This window comes from Lonchura striata, chromosome 13, assembly GCF_050655825.1.
Source record: "Lonchura striata isolate lonStrDom1 chromosome 13, ASM5065582v1, whole genome shotgun sequence".
NCBI classification, from domain to species: Eukaryota; Metazoa; Chordata; class Aves; order Passeriformes; family Estrildidae; genus Lonchura; species Lonchura striata.
In genome coordinates this window covers 10,854,511-10,869,478 of record NC_140715.1, presented here as the reverse complement: position 1 = coordinate 10,869,478, position 14,968 = coordinate 10,854,511, and the positions used below count along the sequence as shown (strand labels likewise).

Sequence of the window (14,968 nt, the reverse complement as noted above, 5' to 3'; positions counted from 1 at the left end):
GGATAACCCAAGTGAGCCTCATGCACACAGCTTGTGTGAACAATAATTCAGACTGTGGCTGAAATGGGTGGCCACACCTTCCTTTGGGATAAATCATCAGCATAACGTGTGGATTTGGCCCAGGGTTTATGATTACAATGTCCTGCTTCTGCTTGAAGTGCAGAATGTTCTGTTGGATGTTTACCTTTGCCTTGGCCAGTTCTGAGAAGAATAAGGGGAGGAAGGATAGAGGTGTGTGCCAGGAGCTCCTGGGACAGCAGCTGCTTTGCTCAAGGAATGGCCAATTCTGCTGCTCAGTTGGCAATTATTGTTACTGATTTTTCTGCTACTTAATTTCTTCCTGTCTCCTAGTGCTTGGAAAGGCTGGTCTCAGACATGACCTCTACAAGGGACAAATCCTTAATGTCCCTGTCAATGCTCAGATATTATATTGACTGAGGAGCTCAGAAGGTGGTGGGAGGGGGTGAGGGGCAGCCAGAAGGTGGGTGGGAATGGGAACAGGATGATGTAAAATCTGAGAGCTGTGCCACTGCCTTTATAGTTATTGTTGTTAGACAAGGACTGCAAAAGAAAACACGAGCCCAAGTGTGCCATGCAGATCATGCTGTGGCAAAGTGCTCCATCCTCCTCACACAAGCCAAGCCTGTTCCTAGACAACCCCTGAACTGGAAGTAAAAAGCAGTCAAGGTGAATTCTTCCCTGTTCCCACCACAGATCTCTCTCAGCAGAGTGGAATTGCATAATCTCTGTGGACTTTCTGGGCAAGGTTGGCCACTAACTGTTGTTGAGGGTTTAAAAAATTTAGAAAATCGTATCATTGCAACATCCATGGATCTGAAGTTGCTTTGTGCTTGCTTTAGTGTTCACTTTGATCTGCCTGGAGAATCTAACCATAGTTAGCTGTTTAATAAGCAGGGAAAGCGTCTTTTGGCCAATCCCCTGAACCACTACAGGAAGAACTGCCTTCATCATTCAGGTGAAAAACTCTTTAATCTACTCTAAATAACTTCCCATGTGGGAGCTCCACAGCCTCTCCAGTCAGCTGATTCCAGTGCTTTCCTCTCATTCAAAGGATTTTCATGATGTTTAACCTGAATCTTTCTTGCCAGAGTCTAAGTCCATCCTCCTCACTGAATTTTTGTGGACATGCCCAATAAAATGTTTTCTTGCTTGGAAGTCTTTTAGAGACTGTAGTCACATCATTCTCTTGCTGGAGGCCCATTCATTGAGCTCAGCAACCTCAATTTTCTTAGTCCTCTTATATGGGCCATATATTTGGGTTGTTTGATAATTCTTCTTTTTGGCTATTGTATTCTTAGACTCTCTCCAACTGTTCCAAATCTTTCTTGAAGATGAATCCCCAAAATGGCTTGGTGGTGGCACAGCTGAGACCACAATGACACAGCACACAGCTGTTGCATTTTGTTGTGTAAACTACAGGAAATACTGCATATTCCATTTTTTTTAATTTTGGGAAACAAATCACAATTATTGACTCTTGTTTGGCGTTACCCTTTCACAGGGTATATCTGCAGGGGTGTATTTGTGCTTATTAATTTTATTTATACCAGTCCATATTGGACTTCATCCATTTTTACTTCTATTGTAAACATCTTGTTGCTCTTCCTCTTGTTCTCTGATGTGTTTGCAAAGGCTTCCACATCCATGTTATCTGGAAATTGAGTTTCCTGAAGATCTGTGATGAACAAACATGATAATGAGGTGTTGACTGGGAGTAGCCACTTTGACATCCATGCTGAAGAATCACTGAGATTTTATAGGGGGAAAAGTGGCCAAGTACTCCCAACAGTTTTGTCTGAATATGACCAAATCTGAGGCTTTTTTATGGCTGCATTTTTTTTTTTTTTAATAGACAGTCCAGATCAGGAGTTACTTACCTCCCCTGAGGGCTAAAAGGTTACCTTCTCTGGGGACTGGGAGCAGCCTGAGAGCCACAGCCTCATAAGATTTCCACCTTGTACCAAGTAGTTTCTGTGTGGGTAGGAAGCACTGTGGTAAAGGGATCTGAAGATAAGAAGGGGCAGAAAACTTTCAAACAGAAAGTGTGAACCAAAGCTTGGTGAAGTCAGTGGAAACTCTCTGGTAGCTTGTGGCCATGTGGAGGGCTGTTAAAGAGGGGCACAGAAAGAAAAGCTATACTGTTGAATTAGAAAGGTTGTTATGATAGGAGAGGAAAATACATTCTGTAGTAATTTCTAGGGCTCTGGGAGGACACCCTTCCCCAGGTTGCTTGGAAATATTTAGAGAAAGACCTTTTGAGTTGAATAATTATGGTAACACAGGACTTGAAAGAGAGAAAGAGGAGGTGGAACAGAATAAAACTAAAACAGAAATACAACAAATTTAGAAAAACTAAACCAAACTTTTGACTTTCTGAAACTCCAGGTATTGTGTGCTATCCTGCACCTTTTTAGGGTTTCTGTTTTGAAAATTTACTTTCTCCTGTCTGTGTACAGAGTACATCATGGTTTCCACAGTGAAAACTGATCACTGTTTTCAGTGCAACAGCTCTGTGGGCAGCAGGGATGATGGAACCATAGGCTCTGGGTGTCTTTGGGAACCAGTGCCATGCAGATTCCTTCCCATTGTCCTCTTTACTTGTACATTTTGCTGCTATTCAATTAAAGGTGCTGTGTGATGTGGATGGTTGAATGCAGCATTTTCCCCAGACAGATAATTACCCTGCCTTTTGCCTTGTCCTTCTAATCACTACTAAAAGTGGTGCTGTTGGTGCCTTTTGTGAGCCTGCAAGTGTTCTGTGTTTACATAAAGTCTGAGGGCAGAATTTGTCTGTGCAGTAACGTTTTATCAGCAGCAGGTAGCAATTGCAGGAGAATAAGTCTCTGTCTGCTGCTGGGTTTCCAGAGCCTGTAGACTGCTCGTTACAATAATGAGAAATGCAAGTAAGCAGCGTCGCAGCAGCACTTGCAGTCCCACTTTCTATTGCTGTCATCAAAGGGTTCAGGAAAGTTTGCATTCAGAGTAGTTTTTTTGCTAATGCACATATAGATGTGCACATTACTGTCTGGGAAATCTTGTGCTGTACATAGCAGCTCATGGGTAAGGCATGGTCTGGGTTTGGGTGCTCGGTTCAGTGGTCGTGGCCAGGTGAGGACTGGGACTGAGAGCAGAAAGTCAATGTAACTCCAGATATCCCAAGAAAGAAATGTGTCTGGGAGAGGGATCATGACCAAAAAACTAACAAAGTGAAGTTGTATGACCCTGGAGCATGAAGGTGGTGTGGATTTTAACCAAAAAGCTGGAATCATCCTGACACTCACAAAGCACTTAGGAGACAATTGTAGTATCCCACTTTGTAGGTGACTCTCATTAATTTATGCCTTTTCTTTTGTTTTGTTTGGGGAAGTGGAAGTTGTGTCCTGGCACTACAGGCTTGTATTGCATCGAAAGGACAAAATTACTGCTCTTAGCCTGGATTTCCAGCTACTGAAGAGTTAGTAGTAAATGAAGTCTGGTAATAAATCCCATGGTGATTTCCCAGTGTTGCATTTTGTGCAGTACTTTCAAGTTTACCTGCCACACATAGGCTGGATAAAATTGATGCTGGTAAAATTCACAAAATATGTTACTATAGAGAATCCTGAAATGGCATCAAAAGAAGCCCCAGGAACGCACCGAGGTGTTATATGCAGCCTCTCCTGTGGCAAAAAATAAGACATTTACACAACCCAGACCTTGAAAGTGAAAAAAAAAAAATCACAGAAACATTTACTAGGAATGAGAAATTAATCAACCGAAAAATGGCATTTGTAACCTGAGAGTAACCTTTTTCTTTTAAAAGCAAAGTTTTTTTAATTAATCATAGCTTTATTTTTCTCTTTCTTCCTTTCTATTGTTCCTCTATCTTGGAATAAAATACAGTGAGGGATTGCCACAAAATCTGTGCAGCTTTCATAGCTCCTGGGAAGTTTGAAGGAAGACAAAAAATGGAAGGTACCAAACTGACCTCATCTGAGTGCCAACTTTCATTCTTAACAAACACTCAAAATTTGAATTTTGCACAAGATGAAACACAACTATGTGTTATATTGATCTGACCTTTTTACATGTGTACCTGCGTGTGTGTTAGATTTTCTCCTACACTCAGAGGCTATTTCAGATGTCCAAGAAATACTGATGTTCCAGTGTACTGCTTTAAACACCCAGGAAGGCTGCAGGAAGGGTACATTTTTTTAGACTTATGCTACATTTATGATTTTACACTATTTCAATTCACATGCCCTTTTTTGGTGTTCTCCAAGAATACCCTTTTTTTGTTCTTTCCCACACCTACTGCTACACAGTTCTTCCTTTTTTTTTGGGCACCGGGAAGAGGTTTACTGGAGAATGAAATGATAAATTCAGGAAAGCCTTCAGCCTGTTATTTAATTTTTGTTTCACATTCTGGTTTTACACACAAATTAAATTCTTTTTTACCAAGACCAAGAAAGAAACTATAAATTTACAACCGAACTCTATTAACCATGAGGAGAGAAGATTCTTGAAGCCACTTGACTTCTGTAAGATAGCAAAGTTAGTCAGTCATCATCTGGATTTTACTGGATTTGGTCATTTCACTTAATTAATTTTTAAAGTTTGATTGCAAAGAAATGTATATCCCCTTTGGAATTGCTTAAATATTGGGATGAATATTTAACACAGGATTGCCAGGGATGGAGCTTTGAGCACAATGTCATAGCTATTACAAAATAATGCATGGTGTCTTAAATAATTTTTTAATATCCTTTGCTTCCTTGCCAGTAAAAGGGAAAAGAAAGCTTAATTTAAAAAAAGAGCAAATTGCTTTTCTGTTTGCTAGCAGGAGTTGATTTCTGTGGACAATTGAATGGCTCTTCCAGCAGTGCTGGGAAACGATGTCACCCTGATTCTTAAGATTTTCTAAAACCTTCTGAGTTTACATTCTGTTCAAAAACTTTCTCACACAATTTTCTATTAACAACATATTGTTTTACATTCCTTCATAGAGGTAAAGAAACTTGATATACTAGTAGTGTGTCCAATGTCTTTGGAGAGGTGACACATTCACTCTCCAATCCACTGTCAACCTTTAGAAAAATATAAAAGTTAGAGTCAAAAAATCAACCTTCTTCTTTACCTTACAAAGAACAGTAGCTCGCGTTATACTTTCACGTGTCCTATAGCAACCAACGAGCACATGGATTTCATCAGCTTGTGGATCAGTTCCTGTGGCTGGACTGAACCCTGTGTGAGTTTGTGAGTTATCACAGTCCTGCTGAGCCCCCGGGGCTTTGCTCATTCCCACTAGCTGATTCTGGAGTCTCTTTTTCCCCCCAGACATGTGCTCAGTGTTTTCTAAACTAGAAATAAAGCATTGGCTGGGTCAGAGTGAGCTCCCTGCAGGTTCAGCCGGGCTCTGGGTGTTGGTACAAACCCCACCTGTCCTTTGGGCAGACAAAGCCATGGGGACAAGCAGCAAGATGTGAAGTGCTCCAGTGAATTCTGCTCAGGACCTTCCACGTTGCAACTGCTTCACTCAGGGGTTCAGAAATTGTTTTCTGCTAGATCACCAAAGAAATATTTGAATTAAAGACAATTATTTCACTTTTATATGTTTGGTTGTGCTTTGGTGCAGGTCAAAGGCAGGCCCAGAGCTGCTCTCCCAGCAGTGCTGGATGATTTGAGATTGGCTGTAATTCATGGAAAGCACACAAAAAATTATTACTGAAGAGGTAAGAGAGAAATACAGAGCTGAGCACACTCAAATTATGAATTTTAAAAGTTTCCATTGTTTACTTATCTCATTAAGATCTATCTCCATGCAGGCACACAAGCAGCAGGTACAAATATATCTTGATGTCTATCTTTGTTCCACTGTATGTTTGCCTGCAGCTCTCTATAGATAGAAACATAAACTGTGTGTATATCCTGCTGCCTTTTGAAACGTGCAGAACATTACCAACAGTTTCTTTTCTCTAGTTTGCTCAAATGCTTGTGGTTAGATATTCTGAAAGTATAGAATTAAAAAAAAAGGAATGAAAAAGACAAAAAGATTTTGGCACTTTGAAAATGAGCTGCTTTGTTAAAAATATGTTTTTAAATTTTTCTTTTTGTTTTAATACGCCAATAAACTATTTCATTTCTCAGCCTCTGCATGCTGTATTTGATAACATAAAATCAGATAATATTGGTGATGAATAAATATTAATTCAGAGTTGGAGGCACATACAGTGTGTAGCAGTATTGAGAGCTGGAATTTGAGTGATACAGTGGGATTTTCAGAGCAGGACTGTATTGTGCGTTTGTTACCAGGAAAGCCTAGATTTAAGAAATAAAGCTTCTGCTCAGCGTATACAGAGTTCTTTTGGCACCTTATTGACTGTCTCAAAATCCAAAATAAAAGGAGGTGTTGAAAAGAAGAAATTTAAGTAAGATGAAGAGGACTTTAATAATTATTTTATTCAAATAAGAAAATATTTGGTAGCAGCATTTAAACATGAAGAGTTAAAAAGGGAAAATTCCTTATCAAAATGGTACTAAAAGAACGTAATGAACAGAAATTATGTTTAACAATTGAATTAAGATTACCTCTTGGGTTTATTTGATTATCTTCCTGATTTACCATTAATATTCAAAATATACAAAGATTATGAGCACACCTGGCATTATTTGCTAAAACAAGACTGAGTAGATGGGGACAGCACTTTGAATGTAATAATTCATATCAGTACTTGGAGACTTAAAGGAACAAAGATCTGTAATGTGTTATTTCAAAGAGTTTTACCTCAAAAGTTATTAAAAATTTGCCATGAATTAGTATTTAAGACAAACTCTTCACTCTTGTAAATTCATAATGCTGAAGTGCTGTACCAGGGTTCCCATTTTAAAATATTTTTCATTGCCATCATGTAATACTGAATTAATTTAATTTTACTTCTAGTTAGGATTTTACAGGCTTTTTCCCATTCTTGGGTTTTATCTTATGTACTTTTAATTATTTTAGTCCATTTGGAATGACACTGCTATGAATTATTACAAAGTAATTAATGGCTTAATCCTGATATAATCAAATAAGTAGTAAATGGTCAATGATTTGTTTCCAGGAGGATTCATAGCTGTGGTTCATGAAAGCTCTTAACACAGGTATTAAGTTAACCAGGGGAATTTCAGTATGAGACCATTGGGAACATACTGGTAATATTGCATTTGTGTCCTCTGTGCCAGAACCAGCACTTAAAACCCTGCTGGCAAAATCCATCCAGGACCATGGGGAAAACTCCTACTCCACTAAGTTTACAAAAATTAGTGTAGAAAATCATCAGTTTATCTGGTAGGGTTCTAGCTTGGAAACGAAGAAAAACAGAGTACTCATTATTTTAAGTGGATAATTATTTACTGAGTTTTTGATCCTCCAGTTATGTACTCTGAGGGTTTCAGTTGTGCATCAGGTTTGTAAGGAACTTGTAGCTTTTTTTTCTGCTTCAAGCTTATTAGAAGTTACTACAACTAGCTCAAAAAAGGCTTTTGCAACTTAAGTGGATTTGTGGCTAGCCCAGATAAATCCCGTTATTGAGCCACAACTGGCTGGAGTTGTTCTACAGAATTGTTCTGCTCCTTGATTCAATGGTTTTGATTTTCAATTTACTGCCATGTGTATTACAGCCTGCAAAGTGAAAGCCTGCTTTCTCTGGGCACTGACTGTAGTAGAAGCACCTCACACATGTGAGCTGGAAAAAATGAAATAAAAAAAAATCATAGAATCGCTGAATGGTTTGGGGAAGGGACGTGGTGGTTTCCTGGTGAGGGATCAAGGTGTTAATGTTCTCCAAGAACAATTTCTCCCTCCTGGAGAACCGTGTTCCCTTCCTCAGGGGTGTATGCAGAATTGCCTCTGGTTTTGTTTGAAGCTCCTGTGTGGGCTCAGTTTGGGGTACAAGAGCTCTGGTGCCATCAATTTGTGATTCACAGTTTTGAGGAGAGCTTTATCTCAACAAATGAGCTGAAGCAGCTCTAAAATACTCGTTAAGCTGTGAACGAGCTGTGTTCTCTGATAGACCTGGGCTTAGGAGGGCTCTGGGAGGCCTTTTAATTGAATTTTTGAAAGACGTGTTTTACATTAGATTGTCAGGGGAAACTGAGGCTTAGTGATTTGTATGCAAAGGCACTGTACTGTGGTGTTGGGGGGGTCAAAAGAAGAAGGCATTGCAAGTGTTTGAGCACAGATATGAATGCTGACTTGGAGATCTGCTTGTCACAAGGATGGGACAAGCAGGGCCCTCTGAGCTGGAGGGCGAGCTCCAGGTCCAGGGATGGCTGAGCTCCTGGCACAGTGTCTGGCCAGCTGGTTAGACTTTGCCCAAAGGTGTGAGGAAAGAGGAATGTTTAGGGGTTGATCTTTGACATGGGAGGAAGAAGTATCCCTTTGGCTGTGCTGTGAGGGAGATGGAGCTTTGGCTGCAGTTTTGACTGATCACTTTGACGGGGCTCTTTGGGAAGTCTCTTACAAATGGTACAATTCTCACCAGCTCCTCTCAGAGCTGGGCTGGCTGCTGTGGTCTAGTCCTGTCCTGTTGACTCACCAAGAGCTCTGTCTTGCTGCATCCCCATCCTGGTCTATTCACCTTCCTTTCTGTGGAGAATATTCTGTACCACTCATAGAGAATCTCCCTTGTCTGTCCTTGCTGCAGGTTTCCCCCTCAGAAACCATTTGAGTAGTTCTGTTAGTGAAAATCATAACCAAGGAAAGTTTTTAATTTGAACAGTCAGACATGTACACACAAAAACCAAAGAATGATCTGGAAAAAAAACTCCATTCTCCTGCCACACAGTGACAAATGGAAAGAAGGGTGGCCACTGCCTGTACTCGACAACACTGCAAAGTGGTATTTTTGGAGGTATCTCGGGAGCATCTACCACATTTACAGCATGTGAGGCATCTCATCTGGAGCCGTTTTGATCTCCTGTAACCTACTCACAAACGCACACATTTCATAACAGGCCCTGTACCCTGATAAGGATCTCTGAGTTTCTTCTGCGCGGTATCTGCAAACAATTCAAAGCTGTTCCACACAAACAAATGTGAGAACCCCCTGACCACAGACTGCCTTTAGAGCAGACCAAGATTTGATGTTACTCATATCTTCCAGTACCTGTCAGAGTTCAAACAGGAAACCTGGTTTTTCCTCTCATGTCAACAACTTCTTTTCTTCTTTTTTTTTTCTTTTCTATTTGAACAGGCGTTCGGCAGCAGGCTCACACTCGAGCGGTGGAAGTCCTCTATTTCTACAGGACAAACAAGTATGTGCTCTGGTACGTCATTGCTGACATTAACAAGAACTGAATATGTGGTTTTCAGTGATCCTGTGGGTGCTTCTGTAGAAACGGACACATTGGCTTTGAGCAACCACACAAAAAAGGGATTCATTCATACAGGATATAGGTAATGCGCAGCCGAGGGCTCGCTGAGAGCAGTGCTCTGCCTGGGAAACGTCAGAAAAAACTGGCTGCTCTTTCTCCTGGTGCCGCTGCATTTTGTGCTTACACAGTAACACTTTTTATCACTTCAGCCTGTTTGTCATTTATACGATATCCTGCTTGCCAGGGCTCTAACGAAAAGTTTAAACAGAATAATTATTCGTATTCACTGATTAGGAAGTTTCATAATACCTAATGAATACCTAAACTAATGATTAATTATCATGTCTCCAGAAAATATGGAAAAAACCTCATGCCCGGATCAGTGATTTAGCCACAGCCACTCATTAATGCTTTGGGACTGCTGGGAATAGAAATTAGGAATTACAGATGCCATGCACTCCCCCTTACACAGTACTCATTACTTAATGTTTCATAATGCAGATCAATAAATGTAGCAGCTTTCACCAACTTTCAGAACTTTCCAGTCCAGGCTTGGAAATGATTTAATAACATTTAACTTAACCTCTCCATGAATGTGGGAAATGGAAGTTCATAGTGGAGAACAACTCTTGACAAAGACTAATATTTGTGACAGAGAACACTGATTCTGTGAAGGAATGGATGACTTCTAAGGATTGTCTTCCCCCATTTGATTTATGCTTGACAGATGCAAAAAAACCCAATTCAAATACATCTGTGTTAAGAAAAGAACACACAGGCATTTCCATGACTTTCATCTTGCTTTGTATTTATGTCATGATAAAACATGCTTTTGTGGCTTGCATCATCAAGGGGCGGAACATCTGGAAAAGTCTTGTTACAGAAAAATGTCCATAAAGCGAAATATGATTTTATTTTCCTTCTAATAAAACTCTCAAAGCAAACAGCTGGATAACAGTATGACTAGTAGTAATACTCACTGTGTGTGACACATGCTGGAATGATGGTTATAGGATCCCAAAGGAAGAGGCAAAGAGGTGTCATAGAATTTCTCAGTGGTGAGCCATGGCAGAGGCATGTGTGACAGTGGGTACCCCTGAGCTGCCCTGAGGAATACCAGGTTAAAAGGCAAAACAGCCTTTGGGAACCACCTGGCACCCTTGAAATCATGCAGACCATTTCAGTAATTTGCATAGTTCTATCTTTATATGCTTATTTCTATATTTCCAATAGGATTTCTACCCAGATGATTGAATTTGATTCCATGTATTTTTCCAGTAGTTGTTTCAGGAGCCAAAGCACTTTATATAAAATCTGCAATCAAAAACGGCACTGTCTTGGTATTTGTACAGCTCTGCATTGGTGCTCTGTGTGTTCCCACTAAGCAGCTGTGGGCCTGGAAAGGCTGTCACCTCCTGCTCTGTCTATCCATCTCTGCCTTAAGTGCTTGTAAGCCAGAGCCAAGAAGAAAGGAATTATTTGTGCTCAGTAACGGAAATATTTGCTTTCTAATTTTCTTTTTAACTCTTAATATTTCATGAAGCCTCAGTAAAAAAAAAAAAAATATTCCAGGTATGGGCAGCTTGGAAACCTGATTCAGAGAAGAAATGTGGACATAGGTTACATGGCTAAGGTCATGCTGTAGCAAACATCCTGCTGAATAAATGAGTAGCCACAGTTAAAAATAGCAGCTTTTATCAGAAATAAGTATTAGAGCACTTACAAGATTTTAATTATTTGCCTTCTGCTTTGAAATATATCTTGATGTGTCCACTTGGTTGACATCCCGCATTGTCCATGGGATCTGCACTTACTGCTGTGATTCTCTGGGGTTGATCCTGGCTCAGAGGATGCTGGTGATGAATGTGGTTCTGCAGATGTGCCTGGCTGGGCTTCCCTTGCCTAGGGTGGCTAAAGAGGGGCTGATCCTGAGAGCCATCCAGTGTCACCAGTTACTGATGGGATGGATCAGTTCCTGGTGCTTACATTCCCCAAAGGCAATTCAATGCTCCATGCGGATCACCATGTCCAGAGGGCTCTTCATGAAAATGCTGCTGATCCCTGCATAGACAGGGGTGTGATGAGCTGAAATTGGGTAAATATATGTAATTACAATCAATTAATCTTCTAGGGCAAATGGGCTTTCCCAGTAATTGTAGGTGTTGCTGTTACCAATATGTGTACAGTGGTGCGTATTTTTATTTTGCTAGCAATTGAATGATAGATCATTGCTACTAGCCTATGTATCCAGGAGAAAACAGATAAATTTGGTTCTTTTTGAAGGGTTCTGTTACAAATAGGAGATCTGACCACTCTGTAACCTTTAGAAAACAAATAGTTCACATTAAGAACTAGTGTAACTCAGCATCCACTGCAGTTCTGGTGAACATGTTCATTGGTATTTGTGTAGGGTTTAAAACCAATTAAATGGGCCTGTGGAGAATATAACATCATGCCCCAAAGAGCAGTGCAGCTCCTGACTCCCTGCAATGTGCCAGTACATTGGGCTCCTACCAGCACAGCCAAGTTCTGGGAATTCAGTCATTGTAAAATCTGTTACTACAATTCATGTTTTACCAGGGCCATTGCATGCTGGAGTTGCCTGGGCCCAGCCTGCCTGCCTGCCTGGGTGGTGCTCTCCCAGGTGAGTCCTGTGGGGTCTGATGTGAATGTTTTCTCTGCTCCCTTCCCCTTTAGTCCGTCCAGAATTGCAGCAGGGCCAGCCCTGCCTGATGCTGCCTTTGTCAGAGAAGGAGCTAACCTGGTGCCCTATATCATCTGTTAGATGGAAATTCTCTTGGACTCTGGGTTGGATTGTATCTGTTTGAAATGGGAAACTCTGTATCAATATCCTTTCATGTCTCTTCCTATAGTATTTTACAGTACAGAAGACAGAGGGAACAACAGGTTGAATTAAATAGTGTTTTACAGATTCTGCTCCAGAGCCTTTGCTTGATTTCTTATAAAATATAAGGTAACAATATTGATTTACTAGGGACACCTTAGCCTCCAGCAGAGCTCAGAGAGAGGGATCAGGACTTGTCTCTGATGCTCTGGTACCTGCCTGCTTTACACTGGGAGCAGGGCAGAGAGACATACATGTGAGAATCCACAGCCCACCCTGTGTGGGTCAGCTGCCTTAGGATGCTCTTTTTAAGGGATGACTTGGGACTTTTGGGAAGGTGCTTCATGTCTTTGAGGCCATAAATAACCTCTAAGATGTCAGGCTGGCATGTAGAGGGGAACAAGAGCGTCCTCCTCCTTCTTCTTCTTCTTCTTCTTCTTCTTCTTCTTCTTCTTCTTCTTCTTCTTCTTCTTCTACCCCTACCGTTTCCTCTGTGCAGCTCCAGACACCCGGTCAGGCTGTCTGCGATGTGTGAGGATTTCACCAGGGAAAAACAAGCATCCCTGGCTGCTGTGCAGAATCCTGTTCTGGTTAATACTCACCACAGGAGTCACAAGCTCTTCACTCAGGCCAGTGGCAATCTGCTGAAAACAAAGGGTTCCTTAATAGCCGAGATAAGCAGATAAGGCACTGCTGTGCTATTTAAAGCACGGTATTTATATCTGAATAAAGTTACTCCAATTTCGGAGCAGAGTGCTGGGAAAGCTGTATTTACATTCCACCCCAGGGACTGAAGCGCCCTTGCACACTTTCATGTATCTCCTTTCTTCAAAGTCAGATGTTTCACCTACAGCTTCATTCCTGCCTACAATTACACTCGGCAGCTCCCCTCAATCCTTTTGTAGCATTTTTTTTGATAAACAGTGGTGGCAGGCACAGAGGTGGCTACGAGCTATGTCTGCACCTCATTACCTCACTCAAAAGAAATGTTGTGTGCTTTGGGACAGCCCTGTGAGTTAGGAAGATGGTGTTTTACAGATGGGGAATGGAGACAAAGAGAGGGTGAGCGCCTTGCCCGGGATCCCACGGGATGCTGCCAGCAGGGAGTCGCATTTCTGTCTAGTGCCCTAACCACTGATCCGTCCTGTCTCCTGCTTTCGGGCGAGAGAGTCTGAAAACGCCATTGATTTGCACTTTCTAGTTCTGGGGAAGAAAGGTAGGGCTGACTAGATTATACAGGGAGACATGCAAAAAGAAACAGAAGAAAACAAACAGCATGATGTAAATTAGCTTTGTAAAACTTTAATAATCTAAGATGCTATTTAGAACACACAGGCAAGGAGATGTCTGTTACAAAAGAAAAAAAAAAGATATGATTTTAACCAGATAAAATCCCTTTAATTAGTCTGAAATTCTTGCCTATGCTTTATAGCAACACACTTCCATATGCATGCCAGAAAGTCGGGGAAACATGGAAATCATTGTCAATTTGCAGCATTCAGTGCTGGGATACAGCAGATTATTTCAATGAAGGCTAGATAAACTGTGTCTGTAGAAAACATTTGTTTGGTGGTCTCTTTGCTTTGTCATCTTCCACTGCACGGCTGGTTTGGGAAGGAATAAAAGTGCCCATGCTCTAGAATCAGGTTGCTTATATGATGCAATATTTAAATTATTTTTGTTTTTCCTAAGTCTGGAAAGTAATTGCCATCTTGGTGGTACTGGTTCTAACATTGAACCCCTCTTGTTGTGGGTGACCTTGGACCACAATGGAAAGCGGCATTCTCCAAACTAGAGAAGTTTGCCTTTACTGATCGGGGACAAGGCTTCTCCTACATCTGCTCAGCATCAAGGTGGTCCTGAAGGGAGTTTTGGAGTGGACCATGACGTAGGTGATGTGTATTAATGGTTGGAATAAGAGTAATGAAATCTCCTTGTTCATGGAGATGCACACAAATAGATGATGGGACCCAGGGCGTGGGGCACAGGAGGAACCCTGCACCAGCTGTGGAGCAGGCTCAGGGCAGGGGTGTACTGGGGAAAAGAACATTCTTGCATATTTTCCATTGCACTAACCACAGGCAGTTTGTTTTCAGGCAGATCTGTTAGTGCACTGTGGCAGGAATGGGCTGCGTGTCCCTGCCATTGCTGTCCCCACCTGGGCCCGGGGGCCCGTGGGGCTCTGGGGCTGAGGACACAGTGCTGGCTGGGCACAGGACAGGAGCTGCACGTGCTGAGAGCACCTGCTCGCTCCTGCTGACACCCTGCCTTTAATCTGCAGACACTGAATGCATTTCCCCCAGATCTCTGGGTGCCTCCATGAGGTGTTTGGCAGCTTGGCTGCCAAAGGGGGGACACCAGCTCTTTCCCACCCCAGCTTCCCCAAGAGGGATGGTGCAGCCTTGACCTCAAGTACCAATTAACCACCAGTAAATTAGTACTAATGATATTTTCCCATCAGGTTTTAAAGCCCCTGATGTTTGCTGTGGTGAAACAGAGATTTTAGTGTACAAGGTTGGGTGTCACCTCCAGCAATCAGGTGATTGGTCAAGGTCCTCTTTCTGCTGTGCAGAAGCAGCACAGTGGGAAAAGGGGGTGGATTCAGAGAATCCCATGGTTTGGGATGCATGTTGGCTCACAGCCCACAGCTGGCACAAAGGGGAACACAAAAGCTGTATCATAGCAGGGAGCCCCCTGCCTCCCCTGCCAATGTCCCATGATGAGAACATGGGGAAAGCAATTTCCTTTTCTGTTTCAAGTTCTCTG

General features: G+C 41.8%; 1 long non-coding RNA gene across 1 annotated transcript in view; it reads left to right on the top strand.

The window, feature by feature from the left end:
- The window catches only part of LOC110481067 (uncharacterized), a 33,664-nt gene extending 19,291 nt beyond the window's left edge, over positions 1-14,373 (top strand). The window contains exons 2-3 of the long non-coding RNA XR_002467198.3: positions 9,237-9,297; positions 11,938-14,373. This is a non-coding gene — a long non-coding RNA (uncharacterized LOC110481067). The remainder of the gene's footprint in view (positions 1-9,236; positions 9,298-11,937) is intronic.
- Positions 14,374-14,968: the final 595 nt, after the last annotated feature.